Source organism: Papio anubis, chromosome 12 (genome assembly GCF_008728515.1).
Source record: "Papio anubis isolate 15944 chromosome 12, Panubis1.0, whole genome shotgun sequence".
Classification (NCBI taxonomy): domain Eukaryota; kingdom Metazoa; phylum Chordata; class Mammalia; order Primates; family Cercopithecidae; genus Papio; species Papio anubis.
In genome coordinates, this window is record NC_044987.1 from 117,080,067 (window position 1) to 117,095,152 (window position 15,086).

Sequence of the window (15,086 nt, forward strand, 5' to 3'; positions counted from 1 at the left end):
GGATTTCTTTAGCCTGGAAGGCAGAAGTTGCAGTGAGACAAGATCATGCCACTGCACTCCAGCCTGGGTGACAGAGTGAGACCTCATCTCAAAAAAAAAAAAAAAAAAAAAAGTGTTAGTGAATGCCTGTTCATGTCCATCTTTCCTAGAACATTTAAATTGGCTATAAATCTTTGACTTTATGTCCCTTGGCCATAGGGAGTCCCACCAAGGGACAGGATGGACCCAGGGCAGGCCGTCATGCTGCCCTGGCAATGCCAGGGGACAAAATAAAAGTTTTGGTGGCCGTTGATGTTGCCTCTGGCAAATCTTGGCCGGAAGGGGAAGACAATAAACCAGAAATAAAATTCTAAAATCCCCAATCATCTAAATGGACCCCTCTCTCAGCCAAGGGTATTCTAACCTTAACCTGAAAAACTAGTTCAGGCCAGGCCATGATGGGAAGCAGGGGCGGGATCTGCCTCATTATACCCTCCTCCCTTTTGGAATTACTGATAGAACACACTCTTAAGTCTGGTAAGAAACATTCACAATCTATTCTCTTTCAAGCCTGCTTCCTGGAGGATTCATCTGCATGATAAAATCTTGGTCTCCACAACTTCGCTGGAGTACAGTGGCATGACCTCGGTTCACTGCAACCTCCGCCTCCCGGGTCCAAGCGATTCTCTTGCCTCAGCCTCCCAAGTACCTGGGACTACAGCCATGCACCAACACGTTCAACTCATTTGCTTTTTTGTAGAAACAAGTTCTCACTATGCTACTCAGGCTGGTTCCAAACTCCTGAGCTCAAGCGATCCTCCTGCCTCAGCCTCCCAAAGTGCTGGGATTACAGGCATGAGCCACCATGCCCGGCCTTGGTGCAATGTTTTAAATGGTCAGATGTCAATTCAGGCTTTCTGTTTCTTTCTGTGTCAAATTTTGTAAGATATACACTTCCCTGGGAAATTTACCAATGCGTTCTAAGTTTTCAAATTTATTCATGGTTATTTACAGAATTCTTTCCGTTTAAACATTTTGATTGTAGCTATTATTATGTCCTATTATCAGTTAGTTATTTTTGTTTTGTGTTTTTTTTTTTTTTTACTATTTTTCATTTTTAAAAACTGGATTTACAAATAAAGATTGAATACAGTCAAAGTGTGCCATGCGATGACTTGATACATATAGATTGTGTATAGTTATTTTTTTCCTAATCAGCCTTGCCAGATGTTGGCTGATATTGGTCCCAGCACTGTGAGAGGCAGAGGTGGGTGATCACCTGAGGTCAGGAGTTCAAGACCAGCCTGGCTAACAAGGCAAAATCCCATCTCTACTAAAAAAAAAAAATACAAACAGGCCGGGCGCGGTGGCTCAAGCCTGTAATCCCAGCACTTTGGGAGGCCGAGATGGGCGGATCACGAGGTCAGGAGATCGAGACCATCCTGGCTAACACAGTGAAACCCCATCTCTACTAAAAAAAAAAAATACAAAAAACTAGCCGGGCGACGTGGCGGGCGCCTGTAGTACCAGCTACTCGGGAGGCTGAGGCAGGAGAATGGCGTAAACCCGGGAGGCGGAGCTTGCAGTGAGCTGAGATCCGGCCACTGCACTCCAGCCTGGGCGACAGAGCCAGACTCCGTCTCAAAAAAAAAAAAAATACAAACATTAGCCGAGCATGGTGGTGGTGCCTGTAATCCCAGCTGCTCGGGAGGCTGAGGCAGGAGAATCGCTTGAACCTAGGAGGTGGAAGTTGCAGTGAGCTGAGATCGCACCACTGCAATCCAGCCTGGGCAACAGAGCAAGACTTCGTCTCAGGAAAAAAAAAAAAAAAGAACCATCTATTTTGTTGATCCTATCTCTTATGCTTTGTTTTCTATTTCATATATTTTTGCTTTTATTATTTATTTTCTTAGATTTACTCTATAGCTTTTTATTTTTTTATTTTTTATTTATTTTTTTGGGGGGGTTACTTGGAACTTTATTTGAGAAAAACAAGATAAACGTATCAAAAGAACACACAGGTTGAGGGTCGGGGGGCGCAGCCAGTGGCGGCAGCAGGGGTGGGCATCCGGGCTAAGGCTTTACTTGGCGGCAGTCTCGTCAGATTTTGCAGCTTCTGGGCCCCCAAGCTGGGCCCGCGACTCGAAGGTGACCGGGATGGTGATCTCGTTGGACTGTGTGGCTAGCTTGGGCATGGGGGCTTCCACGGTCAGTGTGCCCTCAGGGGACAGGGAGGAGGAGACCTGGGTGGGGTCCACACCAGGGGGCAGCGTGTATTTCCGCGTGAAGCACCGGGAGATGTAGCCATGCTCGTCCTGCCGCTCCTCGTGCTTGCCGGTGATCTCCACCACGCCATCCTTGGTCTTAACCGTTAGCTCGTCCGGGGCGAAGTGGTTGACATCCAGGGACACGCGCCAGCGGTCCGCCGTGTGCCGGATCTCCGAGACTCCGCTGCTGAGCTGCCGGCTGAGCGCGCGGCTGTAGGCGGGCGCGACCACCGCAGGGCTCTCGATCGCGGCGGGGGGCAGGGGGCGCACGTAGCCTGGCCAGCTGCTGCCGCCCAACCACTGCGACCACTCCTCGGGCAGCCGGGGCAGCCCGAAGGCCTGGTCGAAGAGGCGGCTGTGCGGGTACCAGTCGCGGAAGGGGTCCCAGCTGGGGCCCCGCAGGAGCGAGAAGGGGACGCGGCGCTCTGTCATACTGGCTGACTCTGCTCTGGACGTCTGCTCAGAGAAGTGTCTCTATAGCTTTTTAAAAGCATCTTATTGTTTACAATTAATTGTACTTCTTTGATGTTTTCTTTTTTTTTCCTTTTTCTTTCTTTTTTTTTTTTTTTGAGACAGAATCTCACTCTTGTCATTCAGGCTAGAGTACAGTGGCACAATCTCCGCTCACTGCAACCTCATTCTCCCAGATTCAAGCGATTCTCCTGCCTCAACCTCCTGAGTAGCTGGGATTACAGGTGCCTGCCACCACGCCAGGATAATTTTTGTATTTTTAGTAGAGGCAGGGTTTCACCATGTTGGCCAGGCTGGTCTCGAACTCCTGACCTCAGGTGATCTGCCTGCCTTGGCCTCCTGAAATGCTGGAATTACAGGCATGAGCCACTGCGCCTGGCCTGATGTTTTCTTTTCTTTCTTTCTTTCTTTTTTTGTTTTTTGTTTTTTGAGACAGAGTCTTGCTTTGTTGCCCAGGCGGGTGTGCAGTGGCAGGATCTCGGCTCACTGCAACCTCCACCTCCCAGGTTCAGGCAATTCTCCTGTCTCAGCCTCCCAAGTAGCTGGGATTATAGGCACACATCACCATGCCTGGCTAATTTTTTTTTTTTTTTTTTTTGAGATGGAGTTTCACTCTGTTGTCCAGGCTGGAATGCAGTGGTACAATCTCGGCTCACTGCAACCTCTGCCTCCCGGTTTCAAGTGATTCTCCTGCCTCAGCCTCCCAAGTAACTGAAACTACAGGTGTGTGCCACCATGCCCAGCTAATTTTTGTATTTTTAGTAGAGGCATGATTTCACCACACTGTAGAGGGATTGATAAGGAATCAGAGAGACCGATGGGGTTGAGACGGATATTTACTATTTAGGTGCACCGGCCCAGTCGGGTTAATATCCAAAGGACTGAGCCCTGAACAAAGAGTTAAGTTACCTTTTTTTAGGGGGGAGGGGGATGAAGTCTCACTGTTGTCCCCCAGGCTAGAATGCGATGGCACAATCTTGGCTCACTGCAACCTCCACAGCCTGGGTTCAAGCGATTCTCCTGCCTCAGCCCCCCAAGTAGCTGGGATTACAGGCGCCTGCCACAACGTCTGGCCAGTTTTTTTGTATTTTTAGTAGAGACAGGGTTTCACCATGTTGGCCAGGCTGGTCTTGAACTCCCGACCTCAGGTGATCCACCCACCTCAGCCTCCCAAAGTGCTGGGATTACAGGCATGAGCCACCATGCCCAGCCAAGTTAAGTTACCTTTTAAGCATTTTGTGGGGCAGGGGGAGATCTGTGCAGGAGGAAGCATATTACAGAATCGAGAAACAAAGACAATTATTTAATTAGTTGAGACATGCATTGCATCATTTCTTACTTTTCAAAGAAAAACATGTTTTACGACTTGAGTTCATCTGTCTAGTGACCTTGCAGCTGAACAGCTGGAGAAACAGGGTCTTCACAATGCCTGGGAAAAGAGGAGAGATGAGGCTCACTAGCCACAGAAAAGCAAGCAGTTAATTTTTAAAGGATTCCAGCTCTTTCTCTTTCTTGGGGGAACTTGGGTTTTCTTATATACAGCTGAGTTTTTGCTTACATATTCTTTAATTTCTTTTTATTACTGTTTCACTTTCCCCCGTTGGTGCTTTTTATAACAAAGGTGTTGATAGAAAGCACCACTATTTGACACCTCTTCGCAGAGCTGAGCTGCTTCCTCTACTGGCAGTGGCTGATATCTGGTTAATGCCACATCTGCGTGGTAGCGTCTTGGGTTACTATTGCCTTTATAGTTGACTGAATATTCTTTTTTTTTTTTTTTTTTTTTTTTTTGAGATGGGGTCTCGCTCTGTCGCCCAGGCTGGAGTGCAGTGGCATGATCTCAGCTCACTGCAAGCTCCGCCTCCTGGGTTTACGCCATTCTCCTGCCTCAGCCTCCCGAGTAGCTGGGACTACAGGCGCCCGCCACCTCGCCCGGCTAGTTTTTTGTACTTTTTAGTAGAGACGGGGTTTCACTGTGTTAGCCAGGATGGTCTCGATCTCCTGACCTCGTGATCCGCCCGTCTCGGCCTCCCAAAGTGCTGGGATTAGAGGCTTGAGCCACCGCGCCCGGCCTGAATACTCTTAATAAACTGGGGTAAAAGGCAGGGGAGGATGAGGCAGATGCCAAGAATAAGTTAGAACCCACCAATGAGGGTTTTGAATTTTCCAAAGGTTGAAATACCGTCCTCCAAACAAGGAATCCGGGGACCACCTGGACCAAGTCTGAACTGGAACATGGGCCAGCTTGCACATTTTAGCTGTGATTCCATCATGACAGCTTGGCCATTATTATTGATTTCTAGGCAAAGGTTGGTTCAACTAAATTTTCTATATACTCCTCCTTCTGAGACTAAGAGGTAATTTAAAGCCAATCTATTTTGATATCTAGCATTTCTCATTTGTGTTGCTTGTATTGCCAATAAATCTAGTGTCCTTGGTGTTTCATTGGTTATAATTTCTAGGACTGCCTGCAACCTTATGATGTGGTTGAGTATATAGATGGGGATATGGTACCCCCATGACCCATCTTGCACCCAGGTAGCTGGCCCATAATGCTTCTTTCAGGAGGCCATTTATTATCTTTCCAGTTTTCTAATACTGGTCAGGCTGGTCTTGAACTGATTTTCTTATATAAATATTTAGAGAGATATATTTTCCTCTAGGCATCATATCACTCCACTCCACAAGTTTTTGATATTTTCATTATTGTTCAGTATTAACATTTGCTAATTTCCTTTATAATTTCTTAATCTATACATTATGTAGAAGCATATATTTTACCTTTCAAATGTATGGTTGTTGATATTGCTTTATTATCCATTTTAACTTGATTACCTTATAGTTGAAAAATCTCATATATATAGCCAGATTCATGAAATTTCCTTTATTTATTTATTTACTTATTTATTTATTTTGAGACAGAGTCTCACTCTGTCACCCAGGTTGGAGTGCAGTGGCATGATCTCAGGTCACTGCAACCTCTGCCTCCCGGGTTCAAGTGATTCGCCTGCCTCAGCCTCCTGAGTAGCTAGAACTACAGGCACGTGCCACCACGCCTGGCTAAGTTTTGTATTTTTAGTAGAGACAGGGTTTCACCGTGTTGGCCATGGCTGGTCTCAAACTCCTGATCTCAGGTGATCTACCTTACTCAACGTGTGGGGATTATAGGCATAAGCTACCATGCCTGGCCTGAAATTTCTTGAGACTTGCTTTGGTGCATGGTATGTGATCAATTTTATGACTGTTTCATGTGTGCTCAAAAACAACATGCCCCTCTCTGCCATATATATGTATTTCTATTAGCTCAATTTTGCTAATTCTGTTGTTCAAATCTTTTATTACCTTACTATTTTGCCAGTTTGACCTATTTGTCCCTGAAGGAAGCGTGGATTGGGCAAATTTTCCTCCTAATTCTGTCGATGTTTTATTTCTATATTTTGAGTCCATGCTGTTAGGTAGTGCTATAGACTGAATGTTTTTATCTCCCTTAAATTTCCATGTTGTAGCCCTAACGCCCAATATGATGATGTTAGGAGGTTGGACCTCAGAGAGGTAATCAGGTTGAGATGAGGTCCTGAGTGTGGGGTCCCTGACGGAATTTTCTTCCTTATAAGAAAAGAGGCCAGGTGCGGTGGCTTACACCTGTAATCCCAGCATTTTAGGAGGCTGAGGCGGTCGGATCACCTGACATCAGGTGTTTGAGACTAGCCTGGCCAACATAGTTGGCCTTTCTCTACTGAAAATACAAAAATTAGCCGGGCGTGGTGGCAGGCGCCTGTAATCCCAGCTACTCGGGAGGCTGAGGCAGGAGAATCCCTTGAACCCAGGAGGTAGAGGTTGCTGTGAGCCAAGATTGGGCCACTGCACTCCAGCCTGGGCAACAGAGTCAGACTCTGTCTCGGGAAAAAAAAAGAAAGAAAGAAAGAAAAGGAAGAGACACCAGATCTCTCTCTCTCTCTTTCTCTCTCTGTACCATATAAGGAGACAGCAAGAAGGCAGCCATCGGAAAGTCAGGAGGAGGGTCCTCACCAGGAACCAGATCAGTCAGCATTGATCTTGATCTTGGACTTCCCAGTCTTCAGACTATGAAAAATAAATTTATGTTTTGTTTTGTTTCAAGACGGAGTCTTGCTTTGTCGCCCAGGCTGGAGTGCAGTGGCGTGATCTCCACTCGCTGCAAGCTCCACCTCCTGGATTCACGCCATTCTCCTGCCGCAGCCTCCCGAGTAGCTGGGACTACAGGCACCTGCCATCATGCCCGGCTAATTTTTTGTATTTTTGGTAGAGATGGGGTTTCATTGTGTTAGCCAGGATGGTCTGGATCTCCTGACCTGGTGATCCGCCTGCCTCCGCCTCCCAAAGTGCTGGGATTATAGGTGTGAGTCACTGCGCTCTGCCAATAAATTTCTGTTTAAGCCACCTAGTCTATAGTATTTCAGTACAGCAGCCTGAACTAACTAATACAGTATTTGTGAGGGCTCTGATTTTGTGTAAGTGTTGGCAAGGATGTGGAGCAATTGGAATCCTCAGATGCTGCTGGTGGAGATGGGGAATGGTGTGCCTGCCATGGAAAACAGCGTGGTGGCTCCTCAAAAATTAAACATTGAATTACCATGCGACCCAATGATTGTGTTCCCAGGTATATACTCAAAATAACTGAAAATAAGCATGCAAACAAATACCTGTACACAAATGTTTACAGCAGTACCATTCGCAACAGCCCAAATGTGAAAACAATCCAAGGGTTCATCACAGATAAACAAAATGTGGCCTATCCAGACAAGGCAATATTAGCCATAAAAACGAATGGAAGCCAAGCGTGGTGGCTCACACCTGTAATCCCAGCACTTTGGGAGGCCGAGGCAGGCAGATGACCTGAGGTCAGGTGTTCGTGACCAGCCTGACCAGCATGGTGAAACCCTGTCTCTACTAAAAATACAAAAATTAGCCAGATGTGGTGGCACATGCCTATAGTCCCAGCTACTTGGGAGGCTGAGGCAGGAGAATCACTTGAACCCCGGAGGCAGAGGTTGCAGTGAGCCGAGATCGCGCCACTGCACTCCAGCCTGGGCGACAGAGTGAGACTCCATCTCAAAACAAAACAAAACAAAAAACAAATGGAGTTTGGCTGTGAACCCAAAACTGCTCTGAAAAACAAAGTCTATGTTTGAAAAAAGGGTGAAGTACAGACACATGCTGCAATCAACCTGGATTACCTGGAGAACGATGTGCTAAGTGAAAGAAACCAGACACATACTGTACGGTCCTATTTGTATGAAATGGCCAGCATGGGCAAATCCCCGGAGGTAGAAAGCAGACTGGCGGTTGCCAGGGGATGGAGGTGTGGGAAATGGGGAGTGGTTGCTTATGGGCACACAGTGTTCTAGAGTGTTGAAGTGTTGAAAGAGCCCCGAAGGGCCATCCAGCCTCCATCTTCTGACACCACTTTTGTTTTGTGTCTCTCAAGATAAGGGGAAAATTTAGTTTCTTAGAAACCTAACAAGATGGGGTAAGGTCAGGCACTTCCAAGAGCTGACTCATCAGTCAGCCCTTATTCATCCCCAAGCAGATGTATAGTGGTGTTGTGGAGGACCTTTACTGGACACTCTGCCAAATAATTTGAGCGGTATTTGTACTGTAGTTCAATTGGCTGTCCCTTTTACCCTGGCATTTCATCAACCAGAAAAACAAGCAAACAAAAAAACCCACGACATTGTAAAACAATAGAAGCCCCTCTTGGGTCCTTTGACCCCCATGTTTATTTAGATGCAACTAGCATTCCACAAGGTATTCCAAATAAATTCAAAGCTAGAGATCAAATACCCATGGGGTTCAAATCCCTCCTCCCATAAATAACAATTAATAAAAACGTAGGGACATCAGAAGAAGAATGTGAGTAGGGTAATCTACACATTTTATAAGGGGACAATCCAACATCTTTCCTAGGGGCAGTTTTAATTTTTAATAAAGCAATAGGAAGACTTTTAGTTCATGGCAACCAAGTCTTCAGGACTGATTTAGTTACATGATTTTTAGGAGTTTGATTTATCCTTTTTACTCCCCCTGAAGAGGATAGATGCCAAGGAATGTGATATTCCCACTTTTTTTTTTTTTTTGAGACGGAGTCTAGCTCTGTCACCCAGGCTGGGGTGCAGTGGCATGATCTCTGCTCACTGCAAGCTCCGTCTCCTGGGTTTACGCCATTCTCCTGCCTCAGCCTCTCAAGTAGCTGGGACTACAGGCACCTGCCACCAGGCCTGGCTAATTTTTTGTATTTTTAGTAGAGACGGGGTTTCACTGTGTTAGCCAGGATGGTCTTGATCTCCTGACCTTGTGATCCACCTGCCTCGGCTTCCCGAAGTGCTGGGATTACAGGCATGAGCTACCGCATCCAGCCGATATTCCCACTTTATGTCTAGTACTTGGGCCTGTACTAGATAATAACACATGCAGTAAAATGGATTTCACTGCCTGAATTAATTTTTTTTTTGTTAATCTAAACCTAGGTACAATATGTTGAATTCAGACTTTGGCTGCATTACTGGCAGTTGCACCTGAAAAAACAATGGCTTTTACCCAGTGGGTAAAATGATCTACTATTACTAATAAATATTTTAGGCCACTAATTGGGGGCGTTTTAGTATAGTTAATTTGAATACTTTGAAACGGCCTTAGTCCTGGATTTTTTCCTCTAAGGGATAATTTTTTTAAGGTTTGTTTATTTTTATTTTTTTTTTGCAAATTAAATAACTGTAACTTGCTTGGGTAAAGTATAAATTTTAATACAACCATAAACAGAACTGCATCACACATAGCTTGGGGACCCTAATGAGTTCCCTGATGTAGTTGGGACAAAATTTCTCTTATAAGAGGCTTAGATAACATTTCTCTTTGATCTGGAAGTATCCATCTCCCTTTTGAATTTTTTTTGAGCTCTAATCTTTGCTGACTTTTTTGTCTTGATAGAAAATAGGAACTATAGTAGGAGAAGGGAGAAAATGGGTTAAATGAAAAATGCAAGTCTCAGAAACAGCAGCCTGCTTTGCTCTTTGGTCTGCAAGATTGTCTCCTCAACTTTTAAAAGAAAAGTTAGGTTGGTGTCCTGGAACATGGACAATGGCTATTTCTTCAGGTAATTGAAGACTATTAAAAACATGAACAACTAGCAGTTCATGAGGAAGTTCTTTACCTTTACTGTTAATTAGTCCTTGCCTGGCCGCCCTAGTTTTCCCAAATGTATGAGATGCCCCAAAGGCATATCTAGCGTCAGTATAGATGGTTTTTACCTGGTTCTGTAAATATTTTAGGGCCTAAGTGTGGATAACTCACAAGCTTGAGCAGACCAGCTATTTGGTAATCTTCCTGATTTTACTCCTTTTAAGGTCTTCTATCAATTATAGCATATCCATTATGTCGTGTCCCTTCAATTACCCAGGAGGAGTCATCTATAAATAGATGTCGCTCTGTTTTAAAAGGGGTCTCTACTAAATCTGGCCTAACTTTTGTATGATAGTCAATTAAATCTAACCACAAATGTTGTTTTTTAATCAGTGGGTTTCCTGTTAAGAAGCCTGCTGGATTTAGGGAATTATGTTAAATCATCTTTTTTTTAATAGAATAGTCTCATATTTTAAGATTCTAGAATCAGTAGGCTATCTCCCAGCTTTTTGGTTTAGGATCACCTTAACTTGGTGAGGGGTGCTCACTGTTAGATACCCTTCAAAAGTTATTTCTTACTTTCTTGACAGACTTAATACTTATCTGACCTAAATTTTGACTAAAAAACCGCTGGCTTGAGAATTGGCTTTTTAGTTCAAATGAAGCAACAATACTTAATTATTTGCTGCTTTTTTTTTTTGCTTAATTTAGTTTTTTCTTTTTTTTTTTTTTTTTTTTTTGAGACGGAGTCTTGCTCTGTCACCCAGGCTGGGAGTGCTGGTGGCCGGATCTCAGCTCACTGCAAGCTCCGCCTCCCCGGGTTCCTGCCATTCTCCTGCCTCAGCCTCCGAGAAGCAGACCTCACAGGCGCCTCACACCTCGGGCCTCGGGCTAGTTTTTTGTATTTTTAGTAGAGACGGGGGTTTCACCGTGTTCGCTTTGTGGAGGTCTCTGATCTCCTGACCTCATGGATCTCCGCCCTCGGCCTCCCCAGTGCTGGGCTGGGATTACAGGCTTGAGCCACCGCGCCCGGCAATTTAGTTTTTTCTTTATCTTTGCAACACTTTAACATAAGCCTTAAAGGACTATCAGGAGGGATTTGATAGCTTGCATCTTTTTTTGCCCCTGATTTGCTATAAATCTTTCCCGTATTGATTAGCAGATAGAGTTAACCTCTTAATCCTGGAGATTTCTTGTCTGTGCTGTTTTTTCCTGGCTTGCTTAAATGTTTAACGTTTCGTGCTTGAGGTTTCGTTTTCCCTGAGGAGGATTTAACCCCTCTTTTTCTTTCTGGGGGCTTTTTACACTCTTCAATCACTTTGTCCTACCTGGCCACTTTCCTCACGGGAGTTTAAGTCCCTCTTAGCTTTGGTGTGCTGGTATAAACCCCACGGCAGGAAGCCTTATGATGTATCCACGGAAACGCAGGCAAGACTCACTCACTTCGTCCAGCAGTAGGACTTATCACGATGTACACAAGCACCACCACCTGCAGTGAGGTCTATTCGCACACACTTGTAACCTCCAGGATATCCCGACCACCTAGCAAGTACTTTGTCGCCCCCTTGCGACGTTTCTTTACTTTGGTCTGTGCACAGAGTTTACCCGGTCCCTGCCGCAGTGCAATGCTAGCCTGTCTGTCCTTTTCTGCCTTGCTGAGGATCCAGATTTATTCACCACAACAGGTGAGTCCAGATTCCCAGTCCCTGAGGCCACTGCAATAAGGCAGCGGGACACCTCCCCTGGAAGGGGGGGAATCAGAGATCCCGACCCGAAGGAGACTGGGTGATCCCAGGTGAACCCCCAAGCTGTTGGAAATAAATCGTTATTCCCCAATGTCACAGAAAAGAATCAGCCATCACACAAGAAGCTTCCTCAGCAAGGTGATTTTTACCTTCTGCAGAAAGGGTGCTGTCCGTCAGCAATCCTGCCACGAGCACATACAAAATAAAAAAGACACTAAAATATTTATCCCTTATGCATGAGGTCCCTATTGACGTGTCATTGGCTGGAGCCAGACCTTACCATCTAAACTAAAACCCGATTGGCTAACAGTTTAAAACTTTTTTAAATAGGTAAAGGCAGGGAGGAACAGAAGAAGAAAGGAAGTTGTTTACAAAAAGACTTAGAAAAGTAATAATATTCCCAAATAAGGAAGGAGTGTACGCTGCAATCTGGGACATGCCTGGGTACGTCCAGCACAATATTTTGACTAAGGTATGAGAACATAGAACATACTACCTGCCTGTGAGCATGTTTAACATAGATATTGAACTCAGAGTATACTTATTCTGGTACATTTGCTACATAAGGCTTAACAGAGAGTTGTTACTATAAAATAAGAAACTTGAAGAAAGTTAGTTCTGAGAAAAGATATCAATAACATTTATGATTTAAAGGGGAAGCTTTGAAGAGGAACTTTTGCTTTCTACAGTCAAGTTGTCTCTAAGTTGCCCAGGCTGGTTTTGATCTGTCTGCTGTGGCCTCCCAGAGTTCTGGGATTGCAGGCATGAGCCACTGTGCCTGGCCCTTCCTTTTGGAAGCCCAGTTTGAATACTGCCCTCTTGTTTCTAGTTATTTGTTATGGCAGCAACCCACCTGCAATACCAAAATCCAGACAAGTTATCTGCTGCAGTATAACAAATTATCCCAAAACTGAGTGGCTTAAAACAGTTCTCAGTTATGATTCCATGGCTTCTGCAGCCCAGGAATCCGGCTGCAGCTTAGCTGGGCCCTCTGGCTCACAGTCCCTCCCAGACTGCAACCCAGACATTGTACTTGATGTGGGAATTGCTGTGGACCAGTGCCTGCCTCAGGCTTCCCACCAACCCCTTCCTGGCTTTGAACAGAAATAGTCACAGCAGGCATCTTAGGTGTCATACACAGAAAGACTCTATTTTTGTTGTTTGACCACTGACAGCTTCTATGTCCCCAACCCACCCCTTTGCCCCACATCTGGGCAGCCCAATCAGAGAGCCCAAGAGTGCCCTCCGTCTCTTGGCATGAGTGGGAATCTCAAACCACAACAGGTAATCCTTCCACATGGCAAAAACCTGAGGCCACTTCACCCTCCCCACACAGCTTATTCTGCTCCAGACTAATCTCGAGCCCTTCTTCGGGAGGAAGGGCTGTTTATCCTCTTGATATTTATTATGTGAGTAATAAATTTTATGTCATGCCCGTTGGTGCCAATGTCTTTCATCCCAGTATCCACAAATCCCTGGTGGGGGCCCCCCAGTGTCCGGCAGGGATACCAGGCACCCAAATCAAACAATTCATGCTGAGAACCGGAGGGCTGGATGCCAGGACTGGCCTGGACCGGCTCGGCTGATTGCTGGCACGCCTGTGCTCTGGGCCGCATCACTTTAGGGTGGTTCTCCTGGGATTTTCCAAGCATCTGCTTTAAAAGTAGCAGCTTAAGCCAGAGGTAATGATGGGGAAAGGGGGCCGAGGAGCCAGACATAAAGTGAATCCTGACCCCAGACTGGACCCTACTAGGTGGCAGCATCATTCATTGGAAGGAATGGTTATGTATCTCAGCCAGATGCTGGCCCCACATTTCCCAAACGCTCCATATAAAAAGGCAATAACTCCCTGGGGGGGCCACTGAGCAAGAATTTATATGATGTTCAGATCCCCAGGATTCCCATGGCAGAGGTTCCTCAGGGCTCAGCAAGCAGATACATTGCTGCTGCTATCCTCACTGCTGTGACACTGTCATGGACACTGAGATTCCTTGGAGAAAAAAATTAAATAGAAACCCCCCCTAAAATATCCCTAATTACAAAAGGTGAAGGTAAAATGACTCAGGTCGAGGAAAAAAATGGTCCTGTCATTCAAAAGACCACCAGGATGGCTACACAGAAAGAAGGGGAGCTTTACTGGCAAACTGGGAGGAGAGACTCGTCTCAAACAAACAAACAAAAAAAGAAATGTAATTGCCATTGTAACAATGTTGCAGAGGGAGTCCTCCATAGGTGATTAGGTCATGAAGCCTCTGCCCTCATGAATGAATTAATCCTGTTATGGCAGGAGTGGGTTAGTGATCACGAGACTAGGTGTGGTATAAAAGTGAGGTCAGCCTGATTTCCTCCATGTCTCACATGCTTGCTTCTGCCTTACACCCTTCTGCCATGGGATGACCCTTGCCTGATGCCAGCACCGTGCTCTTGGACTTCCCAGCCTCCAAAACTGGGAGAAATAAATTTCTTTTCTTTGTCAGTTGTCCAATTTGTGGTGTTAATTTGCAGACTAAGACCAGCTTTCTAATAACGTTTGTTGGGGCTACTTGGATTTTTGAGGCAACATATTCCCACTTACACATTTCATGAAAACCTTTTTATTCAATTTCCCCTAAGTCTGCTCATTATAAATGGCCACTTCACACAAGCCCTCCAGGCTGTGTAGGGAATGGCTCCACCATGGCACCCTGGTGGCCTTGCACATATCCACACAGGCCACAGAGGCAAAAGCTCAAACTGAGGCTCATCTGAGTCATGGCAGGACACCTTGTGACCCTCCAGAGAGTGGGAAGCCTGTAGGAGCTGCTACAACTCCCGTTGACCCCTGTCTCCCCCAGGAGGCTGTCATGAGAAGGTTCTGCATGGCCTTTGGGTTCTGATGAGGCCTGCCGCTGTCTGTCCTGCCCTCCTCTGAATGGAGTTGCTGTTGCAGGAAGTCAGGGACCCTGAATGGAGGGACCAGCTGGAACCACGGCAGAGGAACATAAATTGTGAAGATTTCTTTTTAATATAGACATTTATCCATTCCCAAATACTTTTATAATTTCTTATGCCTGTCTTTAATCTCTTAATCCTGTTATCTTCATAAATTGAGGATGTATGTCACCTCAGGACCACTGTGATAATTGTGTTAACTGTACAAATTGATTGTAAAACGTGTGTTTGAACAATATGAAATCAGTGCACCTTGAAAAAGAACAGAATAACAGTGATTTTTAGGGAACAAGGGAAGATAGCCATAAGGTCTGACTGCCTGTGGGGTCGGGCAAAAAGAGTCATGTTTTCCTTCTTGCAGAGAGCCTATAAATGGACGTGCAAGTAGGAGAGAGATCACTAAATTCTTTTCCTAGCAAGGAATATTAATATTAATACCCTGGGAGAGGAATGCATTACTGGGGGGAGGTCTATAAATGGCCACTCTGGGAATGTCTGTCTTGTGCAGTTGAGATAAGGACTGAGATAGCCCCTG

The 15,086-nt window shown here is 45.4% G+C and overlaps 1 pseudogene across 1 annotated transcript; it reads right to left on the reverse strand.

The window, feature by feature from the left end:
• Positions 1 to 1,939: 1,939 nt before the first annotated feature.
• On the reverse strand, positions 1,940 to 2,719 carry LOC101004512 (annotated as a pseudogene). The gene has a single exon (XR_162377.5). The product of XR_162377.5 is annotated as a heat shock protein beta-1 pseudogene (transcript).
• Positions 2,720 to 15,086: the final 12,367 nt, after the last annotated feature.